Below are 22,223 nucleotides of genomic sequence, written 5' to 3'. Positions count from 1 at the left end.
ATAACACCCACCCACACATCCACACACACAGGATTTGACATAAAATGTGGAGGGTATCTGCTTCTTATCAGGACTTTACACTTCCCTACAACCCAATGTCAGCAAAGGCAGAGTTTGCTATTGTATCTGAGCTGTGTCCAGGGAGGAAATGTAGTCTGGGTCATTTTCTCCATCATAGGTACCAAATTCATCACTTCAGCTCTGCTGTCAGAGAAAGGGTGGACAGGGTAATGCTGGCAGGAAGTAGCATTTCAGAGCTCTTTCTGCTGTGACATGTGGGGAGGAAATAGAGTGCTGTTTTCAGGAAGACCACCCCCCTGACAGGAAGTCCGAAACAGGTTGCTCTTAGGAGGTTTTGGGTTATACAGGAAACCCACACTGGGTCAATAAACCATGCTGCTGTTAGGAACATGAAAACACATTTGAACTTTTAGGTCAGTTATGATTATTGAAATGATGCTTGGATCTCTGCAGGCATATGTTTATTGACAGAATGATTTATTTATTTATTAGTTTAATTGATTGCCTTGATCAGAGGTGATTTAGAAACAATTTTAAAAAATGCATGTGCATAGAAAATTCTCAAACTACTCGCAGCAATAATCAAACTGCCTCTCTCTGCAATTAAGTTGCTTCTTGTTAATTGTGTATCATTTCTATTTTGTAATGCAGTGCAATAATATAGTGTGTATATTCTACATTTCTGTAACTTGTAACCTATAGTGCTTTTTTATTTTATATGTAACTGGATAACTTTTTTTTTTATGTATTCATTTATTTTTTGGGGAGGGGTGGTCATTGAAGATTTCGTGCTGCATACCCAGTGCTATCTTACCCAAAGGACAAGCCAATCCATTTCTGGGATGAAAAAGATACATACCTTTTAAAAATGTGAATCATAATATTCAGAGTGTTTTATTGTCTCCGATGATCCAGACTCTCAATATGAACTGTGATCAGGCTTTTACCCTGCTGTGAATCTCTGAATGCTTTGACTTGACTTGTACTGCAGGCTATGGTTTTAGTTCAACTGCCCAGCACTAACCTGTTTCATCCTGTAGACAGTTAACTTTGAATGTCGGTTGCCATGTAGAGCAAGAGATTGACAAAAATATTTCTGTCTTGCTGGGCACAACGTGACATGAACTTCTAACCTCACTCAAAAATGCCGGAATATTTTTCAACGCTACATTTTTTTTCCCTTGAAGAGTAATGTGCATGCATTGTGGAAGTCAATAAATACAAAATATTCAGCTTGAAAACTTTAAAAAATTGAAATATAAAAGTAATAGCAAGTTGTTTAGCACCCCCTTGAAACTATTTGCAATAGATTATGCATTTCACTGTAAATACACTGCTATGGGTCATCATTAGATGTAGGTCACCACCAATTTTAAATCATGTATTCTGTTTTATCTCAAAAGCAATTATTGTATTCATATTTTACTTTTTTTTTTTTATCTCTGACTTTTGATCTGAAAGATACGCTCTTTCATTTTATCCAGATTGCTTCATTAGTTTTGAGTTGACAGGGTGTTTTTTTTTTTTTTTTTTTTTTTTTTTTTCCTGAGCCAGCTCTTCCTGGATTAGTTTGTGTTCCAAAGAGTAGCACTTGAAGAAAAATGATCATATTTCCTTGGGTCTCTTGTTTACACAGGTGGTATTGCATAAAACTATATTCTTTTAATACTAATCTAAAAGAACAAAGCACATTACTACTGTACACATCAGCATTAAGTGATTTTTAACTTTATTTTGCCATTTTGGGATTATATTTGTTACTTTTAACATTTTCTAGAAGAGTGCAATGCAGAACAGACATTTTGAACTTGTTAAAGCTGAACAGTTCCTTATGATAATCTATGGCTTTTGGCAGTGAAAGGATTTTCTACGAATCTCTCTATCTGGAGAAAGAATGGCTTGCAGAGAAGGTAATCTGAACAATGCAGATTCTGTAGCTGACTGTACTGTTCACATCAGCGGAATTCCCACCATTGTGACGTTGAATTTTCACAAAAGAAGGAATTAGTCATTTTGATCACATCCTTTGATATGATGTTGATACTGACTACTTGTAAATTGCCATTTGCATACTTGTTTTATATACAGGGTAGTTATGAATAGGGCTTCCAGTTTTTGGCATTTGCAATATATATATATATATATATATATATATATATATATCTCGTCAGGTACTTCTCGGCACTTATTTTCAGGACCATGGCACAGGTAAAATTTGTAATTGCTCTTATCTGAAGTTGTTCTTATCCATTTATTGTACTTACTATCTGCTCTTAATTGAGAGGAATGGTAGTTCTTCACGCCAAGTTGTCAGCGATAACTGCCAGAGACTTATATACAGCAAGGATAGTTTACATGTTTTCAGGGTATTGGCACAGCAAAAGTAAATCAGCCAAAAGCACCATTTCACTTTTAATTTGTAGTTCCCAACACTCTTAGGTGAAATGTAGAAAAAGTCAATATCTGTCATACATTAAGAGAAATAAGTCACCCAAGTAAGGTAAACTTATTCTTCTTCAGCACTTTTATCCACTCATATGTATATTACAGGACATCCAAGTTTAATGACAACTAACTTGTTTTGTCAACATGGAAATGTGAAAAAACGCCAAGTTATTAAAAGTGCCCAGCCAAGTTATCAAACAATGTGAAAAAACGCCAAGTTATTAAAAGTGCCCAGCCATTTAAAGTGGAGATATCAGAAACACAAGCCAAGTTTTTCAAGAAACTATTTGGGCAACCTTTCCCAGAACAAAGTAAATAAGCACAACTTTAAAACCAATGGGGGCCAAGGTTGACGGAATTGTTTCTTCTAACTTATATAAAAAACACAAGCTAAGTTAGAAGAAACAATTGGGGCAAACTTGACCCCCATTGGTTTTACAGTTGTGCTTATTTGCTTGGTGCTGGCCAAGGTTGCTCCAATTGTTTCTTGAAATTTGGCTTGTGTTTCACTTATAACTAGGGCCCTGTGTAAATTGCAATTTCACAGGCTGTGCAGAAGTCATGAAATTACCCCAATACCACGATTTTTGTAATATTCTTAAGAAATAAAAAATTAATTATTTCATAATTATTATTTGTATTTCATACAAAAAAAAAATCACATTAATGAAACTGTTTGTGTATTTGTTACGTGTATCCGACACGTGCTGTGCTGTGATTGTCATGTGACTATATGCAATCTAGGCAGTAAAATCAAAATACTACACACTGTAAGAAGAAAATGGATGTCTCTAAAAAGGCGAAAAATGTGTCTGCAGCAGATCACGTAAAGCAGTATCCAGCAGGAGTTTACACAACGATGGAGGTAAGCTCTTCTACACATCCTGCAACGTTACTGTAGCTCACTACCGAGAATCAGATGTTGACAGGCATTTAGATTCAGGTATTAGAGAGAGAAATATCCCTCTTGATAAACTGGACAACCAAAAGTTACGTAAATTCATCAGATTGAGCGTAGCAAAAGGTGGAGTGATTCCTTCATCAGCCCAGCTGAGACATGAATGCTTACTTAAAGTTGCCGAGTATCACAAGCAGGAGATTATGGAATTGGTAAAACAGTCTGGTTGCTTGTCAGTGGTCACTGACGAGTCGACTGATGCCCAACATCAGTATGTGCTAAACACTGTATTTCTTTTGCAAGGTCTAAATGGTGAACATGCACCTGACGTTCTGGAACTGAAAGCTGTCCGTGCAGATATACTTTAGCTACAGACTGTTAATTACAACACTGTTTCACAAGCTATTGTAAAGTGGTTGAATAACTTTGATGTTGATTTTGATGATTTATCTCTATATTTGATGTTTAAACTAATGATAATAGTAATCTGTTCACATAATTACTAAAGTAGTTCTGTGCACATTCCGCGAAATATGATACTTTACCTGTGACACTGCCGTGAATTTTAAAGAAAACTGCCACTATTTTCACAGGGCCTTTCTTGTAACACATTACGGTTACGGGAATAGCAAAATTGTTCAACCTGTATTGAGGCAATGTATTGTCATTTGGATAGGACCAATGTAAACAATAGCCTAGTCTGGTGAAAGGGTTAAGATGTAGATCTGTGTAGGGTAGTGATTATGTAGTTGGAGTGAAAGTATGACTAATTAGGGTTCAAATCCTGACACACACATATATATATATATATATATATATATATATATATATATATATATATATATATATATATATATCACACACACACACAGTGCCTTGCAGACCCTTCCTATGGTGTCCCATTTTGTGAAATTACAAAAAGATGCATAAACATTTTTTTAAACTTAATATTTTATTCAAAACTTGAATGCTCAAACTGAAGACTTCTAAGGGTAAGATAAGTTAGAGTAAATGTCAGCAAAACCTAAAGAGAAAATATGTTGATTTCAAGTATTCAGACTCATCAACTCAATATTTGGTCGAAGCACCTTTGGCAGCAAATTACAGCCGCAAGTCTTTTTGGGCGAGTCTCTACCAACTTTGCACACCGGCTTGGTGCAATTTGTGCCCATTCTTTGCAGATTTGCTCAAGCTCTCAAAAGTTGCTTGGGGATTGCTTATAGCCAGCAGTTTTCAAGTCTTTCCACATATTCTCAATAGGATTCAAGTCAGGACTTTGACTGGGCCACTCAAGGACATTCACATTCTTATTCTTAAGCCACTCCAGTGTAGCTTTGGCCTTGTGCTTTGGATCATTGCTGCTGAAAAGTGAATTTTCGGCCTAGTTTTAAGTCTTTAGCAGACTGAAACAGGTTTTCCTCTAGTATTTGCCTGTATTTTGCCTGTACTTCCATTTTTCCTTCAATTCTAACAAGCTTTCCAGTCCCTGCTGAGGAGAAGCATCCCCATAGCATGCTGCTACCACCACCATGCTTGACTGTAGGGATGGTGTGTTGGGTCTGCGCCAAACGAAACGCTTGGCATTTAGACCAAAAAGTTCCAATTTGTGCATCAGTGTATGATCTAGCTTTCACGCCACAAAGTTTGTCCTTCCATTTTACAACATTTGCAAGTAGTATAGCAATAAAGTTACAGTTAACAAGTAACGAGACAAACAAGATTCTGTAAATATTGATTATGTTTTATCCCGATTGAATTGAAAGCTTTCATCTAGTTTTGAAAATTATCCAAATAAGCTTGATCCGTTCATTTGGTATATTGTCACATTTTCATGTTTAGGAAGTAGTACTCTGCGAGATGTTGTTGAATTCTCAAAATGTTTGTTTTATTTGAAACTACAGAGAATTCCTGTTAGGGGCCGGAATTCACGGCACCAAAATAATAATCCTACTTTTTAGTCTTAGCACTTTCACTGCATATTCTCTCCGGTCGCAACTCACATGCTCACTCAGTCGCACCCACAGTTTCTTATTCAAGTTCTGCGCTGGACTGTCTCCAGTCCCCAGGCTCATGCATGCCTTTATATAACCTCTCGGCATATCCCGCTGCTGTCCGGCTCATCAACCAGTCACATCCATGCTCTGCAACCCCCGAAAACAGCAACACACATTCTCCCCACTCATTCACTCGCTCCCCCTTCCCATGCTAAGTAATGGCATGACCCGTTCCCCTTACAATATATGTACCATAACAGACAGACAAGACGTACGGTTATTATTTTGGTGCTGTGAATTCCGGCCCCTGACAGGAACTCATTGTAGTGTCTAGAAAAAATCAGGTAGGACCAGGCCAGGGTGCTATTAATAGCCCCTTACTGGCCCAGGAAACTTGGTTTTCAGCTCTGATGCAGCTCCTTAGCGACCCAAACGTCACGATCTGCTCAGTCAAGCGCAGGGAACCTTATGGCATTCCGACCCATCGAGCCTACAGCTCTGGGTCTGGCCCTTGAACGGCTGCAATTAAGCCACCTGGGTCTGTCCAGTAGGGTCATTGACAGCCTGAAAAATGCCAGAGCAGCACCCACACGTTCCCAGTATGAGTACAAATGGGGCGCTTTTCAGAAGTGGTGTTTTCTTCATGGGTTTGACTCCACGATTTGTCTCATGGCAGTAATAATGCAATTTTTGCAGGACCTATTTGACAAGGGGAAATCTTCATTCCCATTAAAGGTCTATCTGGCAGGCATTCGGCCTGCCATGTCAAAATTGACTCGGTCTCCCCAGGAGCTCACTTCCTGGCAGGACAATTTTTGAAAGGAGTTCGGCAGCTTTGGCCACCTCCTGAAGGATTTTGTTTTTGCTGTAGGCTTAACATAGTGCTTGAGGCACTCATGAAGCCTCCATTTGAGTCCTTACATTCAGCTGAGCTGAAATCTTTGTCACCTTAAAGTGGCTTTCTTGCTTACAATCACCTCTGCTAAGCAAGTGAGTGAGATTTAAGCATTTTCAATTGCAAAAGACTGCTTCGTTTTTTCAGAAGCCAGGAGAAAGGTTACACTTTGTGCCAATCCTGCTTTTTTTGCCTAAAACTATCTCGGCATTCCACATCTACCAGCCTGTGGACTTGGAGGCTTTCCATCCACCTTTCAAGTCTGACAGGGAGCGACAGCTCGATATGCTCTGCCCTGTGCGGGCACTAGCTTATTAAGTTGGAGGCGGTCCAAAAGTTTTTTGTCTGTTATGGGGCTAAGTCCCATGGGCAAGCCCTGTCTAAACAGAGACTATCAAAAATGGATAACAAACAAAGTCAGAAGATTCAATTGACTGAATGTGATGCATCCCCAAAACCCTGACTTTGGAACTAGAGTGTGGAGAGTGGCTTCAGGGTCGACCCTTACAACATAACATAGAGGTGAGTTCTCCCTCATTTTTTTTTTAGCCCTAGCTACTTGTCACTGGGGTACCGAATGGTAATGAACAAGGCATACGTAACCTTGTAGCAGACCGGTCGTTCTGCAATATTGCCTTGCGACGGCTTTGGTACACTCGCCATTCGGTAATGGTTACATTTCCTACTTGATTGGGTTATTATCATAACCCTGGTTCCCTGAATTAGAAATGTGACCATTAACCTTCAAGGTTGCTGCGTACATGATTGCAGCATGTTTGAAAAATGATACTAGTACCTGTGTCTCTAGCCCTCTTCTGCTCTCGGGGCGAGCATGGCTACATTACAGGCACTTGTGCACAGCTTTGGTATTTTATTCCAAAGCTGGAAACCATGGTTATGATAATAACCCAACATTTAAGTAAGTGGCTCCCAATTTGGGCAGGAGCCCGAATTATCAAGCCTGACTTAACTCCTTGGGCTGGCCTGAATTCTAAAGTTTGAATTTGGGCTGGGAGGAAATTTCATCACTAAATGTCAATCAAAAATGTTGTAGGGGGCGGGAACATACAGTATAACAGGACAATTTTACTGGTATTAAATTCGGTGTATTTGCTACCGTGAGGGATTTGGACAGTTTTTAAATTACTGTTGTTCACTTAGCACATTCACAAAGAAAAAAATACATGCAGTATTGCATTTATATTTTTAATTCTTCTCTGACAAATGCCCTTCTTACCCGGCTGCTCAGTTTGGGAGCCCGGCCTGCTCTAAGCAGATTCTGGGTGGTGCCGTATACCTCCACTTCTTAGTGATCAGCTTGACTGTGCTCCAAGGGATATTCAATGCCTTTGAAATCTTTGTATACCCCTCCCCTGATCTGTGCCTTTCCACAACTTTATCCTGGAGATGTTTAAAAAGCTCCTTGGTCTTCATGGTAGTATCTTTGCTTTGAATGCACTACCCAGCTGTGGGACCTTACAGAGACAGGTGTATTTAATCTGAAATCATGTGAACCACTTTTATTGCACACAGATGGATTATTGTGTGAATTCTGAAGGCAATTGGTTGCACCTGAACTTATTTAGGAATGTCACAGCAAAGGGGGTGAATACTTATCTAATGAAGACTTTGCAGGTTTTTATTTTTGATTGATTTGTTTTTTGATTTGTTTTTTCACCACCCCCCCCCCCCCCCCCCCCCCCCCCCCCCATTTTTTTCACACATTGAAAGTGTTGAGTAGGTTGTGTAAATCAAAGGAAAAAAATCCCATTTAAATGCTTCAAGATTTCAGGTTGTAACACAACAAACTCTGAAAACATACAAGGGGGGTGAATACTTCCCATAGGCACTGTAGCTATGGTTCATATCATAACACAGTGGAATGGTCACAGTATCATGTAATTGTAGGATAGTATTGCCACGTGTGAAAACTTTATTGTGCTTCGAAATAATTTCAGACTGGTTTATAGACTAGCAAGCACTGGTAAAAGCAGGTGCAGGACACATTTATTTTAACAATAACAAACAAACATGTTGTTACAGACTTTATAACAAGGCTGACATAAACAGTTTTGAAATCCAGTTATCAGCAGTATGATGTAATTAACTGATTTCTGCCATTGTTATCCCTGCTATATTTCTGTAACTTGTCCTATAATTAAATTTCATCATAGTATTTAGTAATATATTCCCTCTAATATCTATGAATATACTAATTGGTCCATGTATATTTTGTCTTGAATTGAACACCTGACTGTCTGGAATTGAATTAAGATATTATATGCTCAGGTGTTCTTCATTCACTAGAAGTGAGAAAGGTCACGTGACCGAAACACACTGAGCACTTTTTGCACGTTATCAACTTTTTGCCCATTCTTCGATTAATGGGACAGTTTTTTCGCATAATCTTTATTTTGTAGTGTGTGTTTTTTTTATTTATTTTTTAATCGCTACTCTTCAATTAGCAGTGTGCAGATCATTTTGGACTTTTAACTACTTCATGCATTTGAAGATCTACCCACCTGGTTTTGCTTCTTCATTTGGACTTTGCTTTAAGGCAACCGTCTGATTGGTGGAAGTATTATTGGCTATCCAATCAAAACCACCATTAAAGCCACAATTTATTTGCCACTAAAGTTTCCCGTTATACGGTAATTATACCATTTTTACTGAATAGAAAGATTTGAAAACATTAATACGAGCATAAAGCTTTTCTTTCGGCTGCTTTTTCTTTATATATATATATATATGATTTTGTAGTGATATGGAGCTATGTATATGTACTGCGTGAAACAAATGTTAAAAAATATCTAGATGGATTTATCTTCTAAATCGCTGACAATTTGACTAATACCGCTTGCAGCGAATTCACGTCTTGACAAGTTTTTCTGGGGGAAATCTGTAGTATTTACTTCCCAGTTCACATGATAACCCGGAAAAGCATGGAAACGCTACCTTTTTCACCAACTTGAATTATTCATCAACTCAGGTTCTGGGAGAATTCATGCCAATTTGAGCGCACTCTAGTTGACTCAAGTTGACTGTCCATGGAAACGAGGTATTCGTCAAAATCGCACTCAAACATAGTGGTCCACTGTAAAAGACACTACATAAAATAGATTGATTTCATTTTATTGGAATTTACTCCTATGTACTACTGACTTTATTGTGTCTTATAACTGCTCAGCTGTAATGTGATATTTTGTAACAGCTGTAAGACACCCTGGATAAGTGCATCTGCTAAGTAGTAATAATAATAATAATAATAATAATAATAATAATAATAATAATAATAATAAATAATAATAATAATAGGTTAAAACAACTCTCCTACCCATATTCCACAGTAGAAAATGGTAAGAACTGGTATACATAAACAGCTTAAACAGTATTAACAGTATTAACAAAAATACAACAAAACACGTTCTATTCGCAGCTTGTGACACGAGAGACTAAAGCAAGCCAAATTAAGGAATTGTGGAAAACAAGCGCGGCACAGCACAGTCCGTTTGTTAACTCTGCTGAAATTAACTCTGTACATCCAACTTTAAGAAACGTCCAATTTAAAAACATCAACACTCCCTTTTCACCAACACAGTTTTAACATGAATAAAGTCTGCTTTGATTGTTGTAAGTGCAGATCTATTTTTCCAAGCTGGCAGACGTGTTATGCAGCCTAAATAATTGAAGCTGTTATGTCATTATAATTCTAAAGTAAAAATGGTTTTAGATTTTGTTTTCTTTTTTTCTTTTTTCTTTTACTTGGCCCAATTATAACATTTGATAAAAGTGGTAATTCATTTAATAAAATAGCTTTAACCATAAAATACTAATGTATGCTTTATTTTTCCAGGTAAGAAAAAAGGCAATAGATATGGTTGGCAAATCACTTGACATACAGTATGAAGCATTTGCAAATTAGTAATTTTGTATGATAATCAACCTAAAAAATACATGAACAAGCAAGGAAAGAAAAAAATGATTGAATGACTTGAGACTAATTTGCCTGTAGAATCCACCATTTCCCCTTCAAAAGTATAATTAAAATTTAAAAAAAATGAAAGTAGTGTCAGTCAAACCAGACAAAGATTTATACTATTCATAAGGATTTTAAAAAAGTGTTGCTTCAGTAGCACATACTCTCTTTAAATTATTTTCTTATATAATTATAGTAGGGTGTGTTGGTAATGGAACAGCTGGGAACTCCCTTGGAATCTGTCAGTGTCCTTTACTGCCTGCTGCTGGTCAGCACTGAACACTTGCCTGCGTCGTGTAATGATCGGGCTGGTTTCTCCATAATCCCCAAGAAGCCAATGATGCATCGCACGACTAGGGAGTGCGACAGCTTGCGATTCACGTTGAGATCCGGAAACTAGCAGAGCATTCCTAGGATAAGTTCAAATTCCAATCTTACCAGCGTGGGCTCTGATGCAGAACATGGACATGCTACTATGACAGCAAATTGATGTGTTCAGAAAAAAAAAGTACTTTTTAAATTCAGCCTTGCAAACTGTATTGGGGGGGATCTCTGACTCCCAAAAGACTTGGGTATTAATTACTTGTCTTGCCTAACAAATGAAGAGGTGCTTAAGACTTGAGCTGCCTGGAATGATCCACATACAGACTGCTGTAGAAAGCGAAGTGTGCCAAACAAGTCATCAATCAGTTAATGGTCTGAGTGACACATTTTAGCACAGCACAGTGCTACAACAAACATGAGCATGTGAGGGGAATGTATTTGATTAAAAGCCCTTCCTGTGTAGTTGTGCATGTCGCCTGCAGAGCCAGCGAAGGAGAAGCCATGCACTCTTAGAAACTCTCCCTGTCACATTTTGAAAAATGTGTAAATGTAATATTTTACGGAGAAACACAATAGGTTGTAGGAATAAAACCTACAGTGCCACTGTACAGGTAACATTTTTAGTTTAAAAAAAGAATACTATGTAAAAAAAAATTCCATACAGTAGACTTGATGAGAAAAAATAATACAGATTGTGAACAAATCTGTATTTAAAAAATAAATAAAAAATTTGCTATGCATGGTATACGATGTTATCTTCTTTTTCATGTAATAATTATTTGTTTTAATACCGAATGTTTCATAGGATTGTGTTGAAAAAAGAACATCTCATTCATATATTGACATGACCACAAAGCTGCTCTGTGCGATTAACACAGATTCACTGTTTAATTTGTTTCTGGGTAGAAGGAAGGGATTCTTGTCGCAACACAGGCCATTGGAATTAAATTTTAATGATATAAACAGTGGCTGGTTTTTATAGTGCTCTCAAATCACAGTGGGGGGGGGGGGGGGGGGGGTTAACCATGAAGAAGAAAGGCAGCAGGATTTATGTATGGTTTAAAGGTGTCTTATCCATCTGCAGGTTTTAGATCATTTAAATAGATCCCTTCTGTGTTTCTTTTATTTTGTATCATTCTTACTTTTTTAAAATTGTTTTGCTTTGTTTTAGTTAATAAAAGCACAGATTACAGCAATTACTATCAGGTGCTGTGGGACTGTGTAGCAGGGCAACACGATGAGCTGTCTTTCAAACATGGGGATGCGGTCTACATTCTGAGCAAGGTAAGACTGTGTATATTTATACCAGGGCGAACTGCAAACATTACATTGCAAACTACAGACATTTGCACATGCTTAGTTAGTACACACGTGTATGTACAGCAGATTTGTGTCTAATCTGGAGCACCATAATCCAAACTGGCCTATAATCCATGTTGTCATAATGAAAGGCATTTTGATCGCAGCGGTAAAAATCACAACCTAAGTACCATAATTCTATGTTAAGGGTGTAAAACATTTGTGCAATTTCTAGGGTTTTTTTGCATTGGTTGATGCTGATTTTTGAACTATAAATCATAAAACAAAGATTAGAAAACCAAAACCGTATGGTACAGATTACAACCAGCCCTTAATCAAATCACTAATTTGGGTTACATTAGCCAGGGTCTGCTGTATGTGGATAATATTGGTGGTGAACTGCAAAAAATATACAACAGTACAACTTTATGGAATGGTTCTATTCATGTCCTCAGAATGGGGAGATAATATTGTGGTGCAACTGTAGAAGTTAGACTAAAGATATAATAAAATAAAGATAAGTTTGTTCTTTTTTCCCCATAAAATAGCTGTTTTAGTATAGTCTGAAATCTGAGAACAGCAGACACTGTTGAAGTTCTAGCTTTCAGATTAGAGCTGTGAGGGCAGGGGGGCATCTGCATCAATTTAATAGACCATTCAAATTTGAATGACAAAAATGTTTGTTAGTCAAAGGAATAAAGAAGATGTTATAAAGAAGCCGAGACAGTAAAAAGTGCCCTGCTTTTCAACAAACTGAGTTATACCTTATTGACTTTACAATGTTTTGATGTAGTGCAAAAAATATCTATTTGGACTATGTTCAACCACCATGGCAACCACCAATACTGCCTTTGCACCTATCTGTGTGTTTTACACATTTACCTATAAACTGGAAAGAAGGAAGGTTGCAGCATTTCAGTTGAATGAAAAGAAATCTTGTAAATCGATGTTATTCCTCTCTGTCAATAAAACTTAATAGTCTGTTGTAAGGATGATATATGCAGTTCCACAATCTTCAATATGTATAATAGTTATAAATTGATATTGTCCATTATATTTGCTCCATGCCTTCGAGTGTGGTTTTGTCTCTTTCTCTCTAGATAATATAGAAAATAAAAAAGGCAGTTAGGTATCCAGCAAAATTAGTTTAGCTTTTGACACGGGCAAACTGTTATCTCAATCACAGTTTTGCAGTGAACTCTTCACCCTTGGTTCAGTCTGCTGCACAGTCATTGCATCCCATTATCTCTGTGGGACATGAACAGTATGAGCAAAGCACAAGCACTGAGCTTTTTGCATTCAACTGTACCATCTTGTGGTTATAAAGGAAAGTGCAGACAACAGTGCTGGACTTTGAGTCTAGTACAGTATGAAGGGTCCTTTTTTCATACAATATCATTATAATAACTAAGTAAAGTCATTTTTTTTTTCACTTTTCTATACACCTGCAATAGTTCAACATAATATTGAGCATATTTAAGATTTTTGAAAGAATAAATTGACTACATTTTTTTAAACCCACATGATAAACAGTTAGTATCAAAGAAAAAAAAAAAACTGTTTCAAACTGGAATTTATCGAGTGGGTTTTTAAATCCAGTTTTTTTTTTTTTTTTTTTTTTTTTTCCAGTTGACACTGTCTTTTAAAGATTTAACATTATTTTAAAATAAAATAAAATATAATTAAGGATTGGCTTTGTTTGAGTTCAGCTCTTGAGTCCATTTTATAATCTGTATGCAGCAAATATGTATGCCTGTGTATTACAATTTTTAAGCAATCCCGTCAAGAGAGCATGGATATAACTTTGAGTCCATAGCCGCTATAGTATCTCAAACTGTGCGCGTTCGATCATACATTGTATAAAAAAAGAATGATCCTTTTGTGGTAGTCATTTTACAAAGGTGTCAAAGGCTCTACCTCCGAGACCACTGGAGGTACTGACTTCATGTCAGCATGTACTGTATTCTTTTATTTGTAATGTATTAATCTAACATCCCAGTTACTTATTCAATCTGTTTGTTTACTGATATTAATTAAATTATTCATGAAACTAGATGGGGTGTCCTTAAACCTGATACAAGATCAATAAATAACGTACTTTCATAGGAGTTCAGAAATCATAAATAGATTTTATTTGCATTGTTTTTCAGTTTTTAAGCCTTTGACTAAAGGCAGCAAACCATTTTTGGTTTTTAAAAATAATTTTAATGGTTTTGCTGATTAAACTTTGCTATCTTTATTCATTTCATCAAAGTTTTTTTTTCTATTTGCTGTAAACATAATGAGGTTCTATGGAAGACTTGATGGGTTGTGCCTTCTTAAAGATCTGTGTCACAGTTACCACCAACAGTGAGATCTACAGCAGTTGTGAAGCCTGATGAGGTGTAACTATAAACTAAGCCAAGTCTGTTTGAAAGAAGATATTAGCACCAATTTGGACTTTCATAGGAAGTGTTTGGGGTGAAGGAAACTATGAAATATCGTGGTCTCATAAGCAACATCACTAATTTCTATGTGCAGTACATTTAACAAAACAGTCCTTAAGATTTAACGGAGGAGACAATTATCATTACAATTATCTACTGTGTGAAGTAATAGAAACATTTTAGGCTACATTTATTTATCGTGTGTGTATTATTTTCTATTTGTTTTTTTCCAATTAGCAGCTGTCGTTTGACCCCAAAACCTCTGGCTGAGATGTTCATTGTACCTTTTTTGTTTCAGCTAAAAATATTTGAGTTTCAAAACTAGTAGGGGGATTTGTCTATAAGCTGATCTGTGACTGCAATACATACACACCTCCAGCTAAACCAAACATTCACATTCAACATTGTTCTTGGATCCCATTAATAGAAAATATTCATACAGAATACACCATGCAATGGGGGGGGGGGGGGGGGGTGGGGTTGGGGACAGTGTTCCATAAAATTAGAAAAGAAAAGGCAGACATTGCTCTCAACAATATGGACAGTGTCCTAGCTGAGTGGAATCACAGATTTATCATGTGACTGCCGGCACCACTCCCCGTAAGTTCTGCAAATGGCATAACATTTCCCTTTTTAGATCCTGACTGCTGTACTACATACATCAATTTCCATTTGGTGTTTAAAGATGTAATAATGCAATGTCATCTGTAATGTGCAGTAGAGGTGTGCTCCGGACTAAATTTAAAACCCAATCCCTTTGAAATATTTACAGACCCGACCTGACCATCTCCACAGATATCATAATTCCAAACAAACGCTATAGAAACTAAGTGCTCTCCTTGTAAAGCCTATTCCCAATTGCCAGTTAAAACGTAAATAAATTATTTAAAAATCTTTTAGAATTCTGGAATATTTTGTTTAGAATACTATTCCACCTTCAGGTCTAGTTTTTAGGATCCATATTCAAAAGAGGGACCCTTATGCACTGATCATGCCCATATGTTTGTTAAATCTCATGGATATGTACATTCCTTCTCCAGATTTATAATGTAGTCAAGCCCGATACTTTTGCTTTATTGGTACACAGCTATACAGCAGGAATGGAGGGCCTGGTGATTCACTGGCAGAATGGCAGGTTTCTGTTCTCTTCCTTGTGCAGACTCCATTAGGGTTTCCTAAGGAGATTTTAGAAATGCCCAGACAGGCTGTGCAATATTAGCACAGATGCCGTTTCAACCCCAAGATGTTTTTGCATTCACCAACATCACACTGAGTTTTCTGACACATTTACAATAAAATGTGGACAAATTAGGTGTGGAACTTCTACATCTCTTTGAATGACACTTCTGTTCCTCTGCAGTGTCACCTCCTGTTTCCTTCGCAGTCGCCCCCCACCCCACCCCCCTTTTCTGAAGTCTCACTTCAGAGATATCAACGCTTTTCTGAAATGTATTCTCATGTCATTTTATAAATATTGCAAAATGAAACAAACAGAAGTTGATTAGCTTAAGGTTTTAACTAATTTTTCCTAAAATGTATCCACAGGGCCCAAGCTTCGCAGACACATTCCTGAGTGGGAAGGTGTGTTGACTGGGAACAACCCAGAATCATAAAAGTACTAGTTTAGAATGCTGTGGTGTGGAATTTTCACACTGATGTTGGAGTAAACATTTAAAGCCAAGTGGGTGGTAGTTCAATACTACAGTCAGTGGGGGTGGGAGAGAACCGCTGTTAACAATTACTATGTAAAAGACGGGCAATACAAAACCAGACTCATACATTTTAAAGAGTCATAATTATCACCCCTTGCTGAACAGCTACTTTAAAATAGCCTCTGCTTTGCTAAGGTACAGCTGCAGAAAATCTAGAATAACAATGAACTGTTTTTTTTTTTTTTTTACATTTGACATGCTTTTAGTAATATTACTTTTATAAAACATTTTCTGACTGGATTGTCAACACAGCATCAGACCAAATCAAATGAGTTTAATTCTTTTAGGCTGTGCCAGCTCCTGGGGAGAAAAGTAAAATAATGTTGTGCTTATTCACATTATGCTATAAATAAGTACATAGTCTATGGTTTTACTGGCACTGCTTGTAAATGTGTGTGTGTGTGTGGACAGGTATTACTGCAATGTGTGGACAAAATTTGAGAAAATGTCCCCAGGAAGATAGTAACTCCTGAAAAAACGATGTTGTGGGACATCCCCACTTTGTAAAACACCTTTTTAAGAACTGAATTTGCCTTTAAAAAAAAAAAATAAATAATAAAATGTGCCAAAATATTTTGTTTGTTGTCGACCTTGTGTGGAGTTTTGTCTGACGAGTTATACTAAATAAAAATATTAAATAAATATAATTTAAAAAAATGAGTCGATGAGAAGTCGCCACAAATACAGGAATGTTAACGTGTGGGTTTCAATGCTGTGATTAACCAAAAAAATTAATTAATTAAAAAAAAGAGGATTTTAATTTAGTCCCGAGGGTTTTTTTTTTGTTGTTGATTTTGTTTTGTTTTTTTCTTGTTTTTGGCCTTCTGAGACAAATGTGCCTCCTTTTCACACACAACCACCTCATTTTAGCTCCTAATTCAGCCAATGTCCTGCATGTACACACCACAATCCCACACTACACACAGAGTACAGCTTGTGGATTTCCTCTACAACTGTCAGGAACACCCCCCTTTTTTATTAATTGATGTCCTCTAAATGTATTTATTAGTATTTCCAACAGATGTACTTTACCTTTTGGTTCAGTCATCATTTTTGTAGTGTTTTCTTGGAAGTGCTGTGTATCCCCAGATATCTGTAGCACTACTGCATGCAGATCTTTGTGTTAGCGATTATCTAACCTCGTCAGACTGTGACTGCAGGCCTCTTTGCAATGATAACTGAATAACCGCATAATGCAGCCTTGTAGTGAATGATTAATAGAAAATAATTGCATATCCTACAAAGGGATGTAATATGTCTTATAAATCGACTCCGACAGTTTCCTGTAGATTAAAGGGCTCTTCGTTATGTTATCAGCTTAACCGTTGTTCTGCAATTCTGATGCATACGCAGTTCAGTAGATGTTAAAGGCTGTTCGCAGTGAGAGATGCCAGATGGCTGACATGTACCTGCATTTCTATACATACTGTGCCTGCAGATGAGGCTGGTTTTCAGTGTGCTGCTCTAATGATGTGCTCGTTACTCGTTTTCACTGAAAAACACAATCATTCTGGTCTCTGGACACAACTAGGTAATGAAGTGTTGGAAGCATATGTAATGTATACATTTTAAATGTAAATGTCAAGTTTGATAACTTTCCAAAGGTAAAGTGTTACCACATGAATTAATTAGTGTAAACCTGACAGGCTTCTGTTTCCTTAATTGCAAACAAATGAAAAAGAACTAAGTGCATTTTTAGTTTGATTAATTATCTGACTGTTTTCAAAGAATGGCTTACACAGTAATGTGTTTCATATGCTGCTTTTGCTGTGATAAAAGCACTAGTTATTTACTTTCTCTAAGTTGTAGATTACAAAAGCTTTTTTTTTTTTTTTAAGTAATTGATGTTTAATAATTGTAGCTATTTTCTATCAGAAAACAAAGATTGTATGATTAACTTATGACCATATTGTTGAAAGACTAGAATTAAAATAATAACTATCATTATTAAAAAACACCTGCAATTATTACAGAATTTACTATTTAAAATTATCTGCATTAGATTTAGTAGTATAACTGGTTTAATTTGAATATGTTGCTCTCGAGGCTCGTGCAGAGAATAGTAATGATAAAGCCAAAGGTTCAGTGTGGCGAGTCTGTCTTGTGTGCCTGACTGCAAAGGATCCATTAATTAGCTACAGTATCTGCTTTGCCAGCGACACGCTAGAACCTTTCTGCCTGTGGTTAACTATGGGAATACTGCTCGGGTTTATATTGTACTGTGCAGGAGCTGTACTAATGAGAAAAGACTAGTGCACATTTATTTTGTAATTAGAGAAGCTATGTTTTAATAGAGCTTTAAATATGCTAATAAATAGTAATAATATTTTGTTAGTTTTATTCTTTTTTTTATTCTTCAAGCAAAATAACTTTATTCTTTTGCAAATGCACGTTTTTTTTTGTTTTTTTAATAGTTATTGTTTGTTAGTGTGATGGTGAGTTATTTTGTTCGTGTTCAGTCCAGAGCAGGATTTCTTCACACTCGTCTTGGCATAAACAGTTCACTAATCTGTTCTTCATTACGGCTTCAGTCATATTGACCTTGACAGGATTGCAGTTACCCTGACAAACAGGTGCTATTAATTTCCATGATATCTGCTTCAACCCATTACATGTTATAGTATCTGAAGGCCAAACAGGCTTTAGTTTATTTTCAGTTTTACTTGTGAACACTATTTCTAAACTTAGCACACCAATAATATTGTAAAGCTTAAAACAATAAATAGCTACAACTGAATTTTGCGAAAATGTACTTTTCAAATACTATACTGTAATCATGTTAGAAATTTTTGTTAGAAATGTTAATTTGTACATTTACTAAACGTATTCTTCTTGAATCAAGGTTATACTCTTAACCACAATGAATAATAAGGTCCTTTAGGGAATTCACTTTATGTATTTTTTAGTGGTTTTCCTAAAACTCATTCGCTTTTAATTTAGGAGTATCACAATTTTGGCTTGTGGATCGGAGAAATAAAAGGAAGTATTGGCATAGTGCCAAAGAAATACTTAATAGAGATGTGTAATCTTTAAGAGCCTCGGAGTAAGTATGTTTGTTTAAATCCAATCTAGTACTATTGCAATATATAATTAAACATTGATTCTTTCTTTTTAGCAAAGGGCAATCTGTATATATCAGATATATGACTGAACTGTATATATGTATGTAAGTATGTGTGTGTGTGTGTGTGTGTGTGGTGTGTGTGTGTGTGTATCGTATCGATTATATATTATATCATATATAGATATAAATATAATTATATATATACATATATATATTATATATGCACACAACAACGAGCACATATATTATACAAATATATAGATTATAATCTGTAGTTATTGATAATATATATATATAACTGTTGCCCTTCTAACTTCTGTTTTTCTTATCTAAGGTCATCTACCATCAAGTAACTTGTATGTTCCAGTCCAATTATGCCATTACTTATAACTGCATTTAAAGCTGATTTGTAAGCTTGCAATAACATTTCCCCATTTAAAAATAAATTAATAAATATGTACATACATTTTTATATTGGCACTGCATTTTAGGGTTTATGAATAATCATATGAGTGTCTTTCTAAACTAAATTATATATTTATTATATCATTTATTATGTATTTAAACTAACACAAGGTGGCAGCAGAGACCACACACAGCTGGTGTAACTAACCAAGGTTGGCAGCATAGACCACACACAAGTTTGTTGGTTGTGACTCGCCCCCCCCCCTCCCCCCCCCCCCCCCCCCCCCCCCCCCCCCCCCCCCCCCCCTCTTGGTTCTGTTGTAATTATGCCTCATTCATGGAATGTTGTTGTTGTTGTTGTTGTTATTCATCCAGGAGAGGGGGCTCCCGCTTGCAAAAATACATATTTACAAGTTTTCAAAATTATTCTTTCAATAAAACAATACATTCATGACACCTTTCTGCCATTCTCTGACTCTTGTTTCTAATTTGTCCCTTTGTTAGCCATGCCAAATTCAAAGAAAACACACGGCAGGGAAATCCTACAAATGTAGTACAGTAATATCCCTCTTGCAGGTTTGATACCTGTATCCCTCAACCAGTGTGTGTTTTTGCCTTTCTTTGTTTAATGTCAGTCTTGAGAAATATGCATATTACTAATTAATTTCTGTGTGTTTCATTTGATTACAGTCGAGTAGATACTATTTATGCAGGTAGCATTAACAATATATCTAAGATTACATTTGTTAGTGATTTGGTACTAAAATAACAAGCTGAAATTTAAATGTAATTACATGAACAAGGCATGGGTAATACATTTGTATTGTTTGATTTGTATAATGAATCATTTTACTCTTTCAGCATAAATATTTGAATGATATTATTTCTTAGAGTGGATTCTAGAGATCATTCTAACCCAGTAAAGACGGTAAGGAACAACACTTGCCTCTGTTATTTTTGTGCACCCAGAATCTTATCAGTAAATCTTATAATAACGTTCCACCCTGCAAATTTTTAAGGTTCAAATAAAGTGTAATTGTTTGCAAACTGTTACGAAGCTAATAATTCAACAGCCTGCTGTGTAGCTAATGAAATTACTTTATGATTAATTTGGAAAATAGATTGTTGATTGTAGTAATTAAACAGAACAAGGTGAAGTAAATTATTATAATGCCATCTGGCCCACTAAACTGAAACAGAATAAATTCATTGGTGCTGAGAAGCATGTTTATTTAGGGGAACAAAGATATTGTAATAGTACTGAAGCAATGTTTATGGTGGGCTTACTGTACTATCCTGCTTAAGAGAGGGAGTAGTGTGGTGTGGTTACATATGAAAACTGTTTGCGGTTTTATTTATTATTATTTGTTTACAGCACTTGCTGTGGGTAGTATTTTTATGTTGGGCATAATGCCAAGTTAGTTTTGATGAATACTAGTTTTAACACAACAAAGTATTTATGTGTTTTGAATGTGCCAAATCATCAACTGTTCAACAGAAAAGATTGCCTTCACTGCTGTTAGTAATTGTATTGTTAGTATGTATTTCTTAAAAATAAACACCTTTGACAAATGGTAAATTACTAATAGAAAACCCAACCCTTTTCATCACATTATTTAAACACAGCAGTAGCCTGGAGACCCCAAAGTGTTGAGCCAGCATTAGCAGCTTATGTAGTTACAAACTAAACCAAGTGTAGAATTTTCTAAATCGGGAAAGCTAATATTTCCATTTTCCATTTCTGTTTAGCAATGCGTTTTTCTTTTTTACCCTGAGATCAACAGGCAGATCCATGTGACTGGTCCTTTGTTTTTGGTTTAAATTTCTAAACCTATAAACAAGGCCCTTTACAAAATGAGCTCCACAGTGTGCTGCAATATTTTGAAATGAAGTGTAACATAATTTGTTCAAAATAAATTGTTAGCTTCATAAAGCATGTTTTACATTCAATGTCTTTTTTTTTCCAAACTCTTCATCATTTTGACAAGAGTAATTTGTGTTGTTATAATTTTACACTTTAGTTCAATGAGAGAAGGGTACTTTGGTATCAGGTTGTTGCTGTCAGTGATATATCATGAACAATAGTGCACCAAATGGCTATTTGTTCCATATAGTATTTTTCCTAAATGTTTTTTTTTTTTTTCCTGGTTTATTTTGCTTGACAAAGGGAAATCCTGTTTGTGCAGTTTGTTCAATGTCCATATCCAAAAGCTCTACTTTTAATGCCAAAGTCTGAACAGAATAAGTCAATATTTTTATTTTGAATTAGATCAAGAGAATAAGAGAACATGCATTAAAGTAAACTACTACAAAAAACACAGTTTTTTATTTAACCTCAAGACATTTATTTAATCTTATATAATCTTATGATTCTTTAGCGTGCAGTGTATTCTAGATTTCTTAAGGTGCAAGGGTCTAGACGTACTTTGCTTTGTTGTACTGAATAGACTTTAAGCCAGGCACATGAAGGCAGGAAATCAGCTAGACAACCCCAATAAAGCTGAAGCAGCTCATTGTATTGTGTACATCATTTGCTAATAGGGTACTGGGAATAATGACCCCATGCATACATTTACACTAATCGTATATACATGCAGGTTTATAATAAATCTGCCTGCTTTCATATTCAGAGTTTTCTATTAGTGGCTCCCTAAGTTAGGTGTATACAAAATCTCCTCTTGATTTTAGTCAAGCAACAGTGGTGTCAGAATATTTAGCAGGAAAAAAACAAAACAATTGCACAGCGAAGAGGAAATGTGACTGT

The 22,223-nt window shown here is 36.1% G+C and overlaps 1 long non-coding RNA gene across 2 annotated transcripts in view; it reads left to right on the top strand.

Annotated features, from left to right (window-relative positions):
- The window catches only part of LOC121313623, a 69,732-nt gene that overhangs the window by 11,758 nt on the left and 35,751 nt on the right, over positions 1-22,223 (top strand). Inside the window, exon 3 of one of the 2 annotated variants that reach the window (XR_005950017.1) lies at positions 11,725-11,837. The exons of the other annotated variant lie outside the window; for it this stretch is intronic. This is a non-coding gene — a long non-coding RNA (uncharacterized LOC121313623). The remainder of the gene's footprint in view (positions 1-11,724; positions 11,838-22,223) is intronic. 2 annotated transcript variants of the gene reach the window in all.

The sequence above is a fragment of the Polyodon spathula genome, chromosome 3 (assembly GCF_017654505.1).
Source record: "Polyodon spathula isolate WHYD16114869_AA chromosome 3, ASM1765450v1, whole genome shotgun sequence".
In the NCBI taxonomy this organism is placed as follows: Eukaryota; Metazoa; Chordata; class Actinopteri; order Acipenseriformes; family Polyodontidae; genus Polyodon; species Polyodon spathula.
Note: the sequence above shows the minus strand (reverse complement) of the source record. Positions and strands in the feature narration are given on the sequence as shown.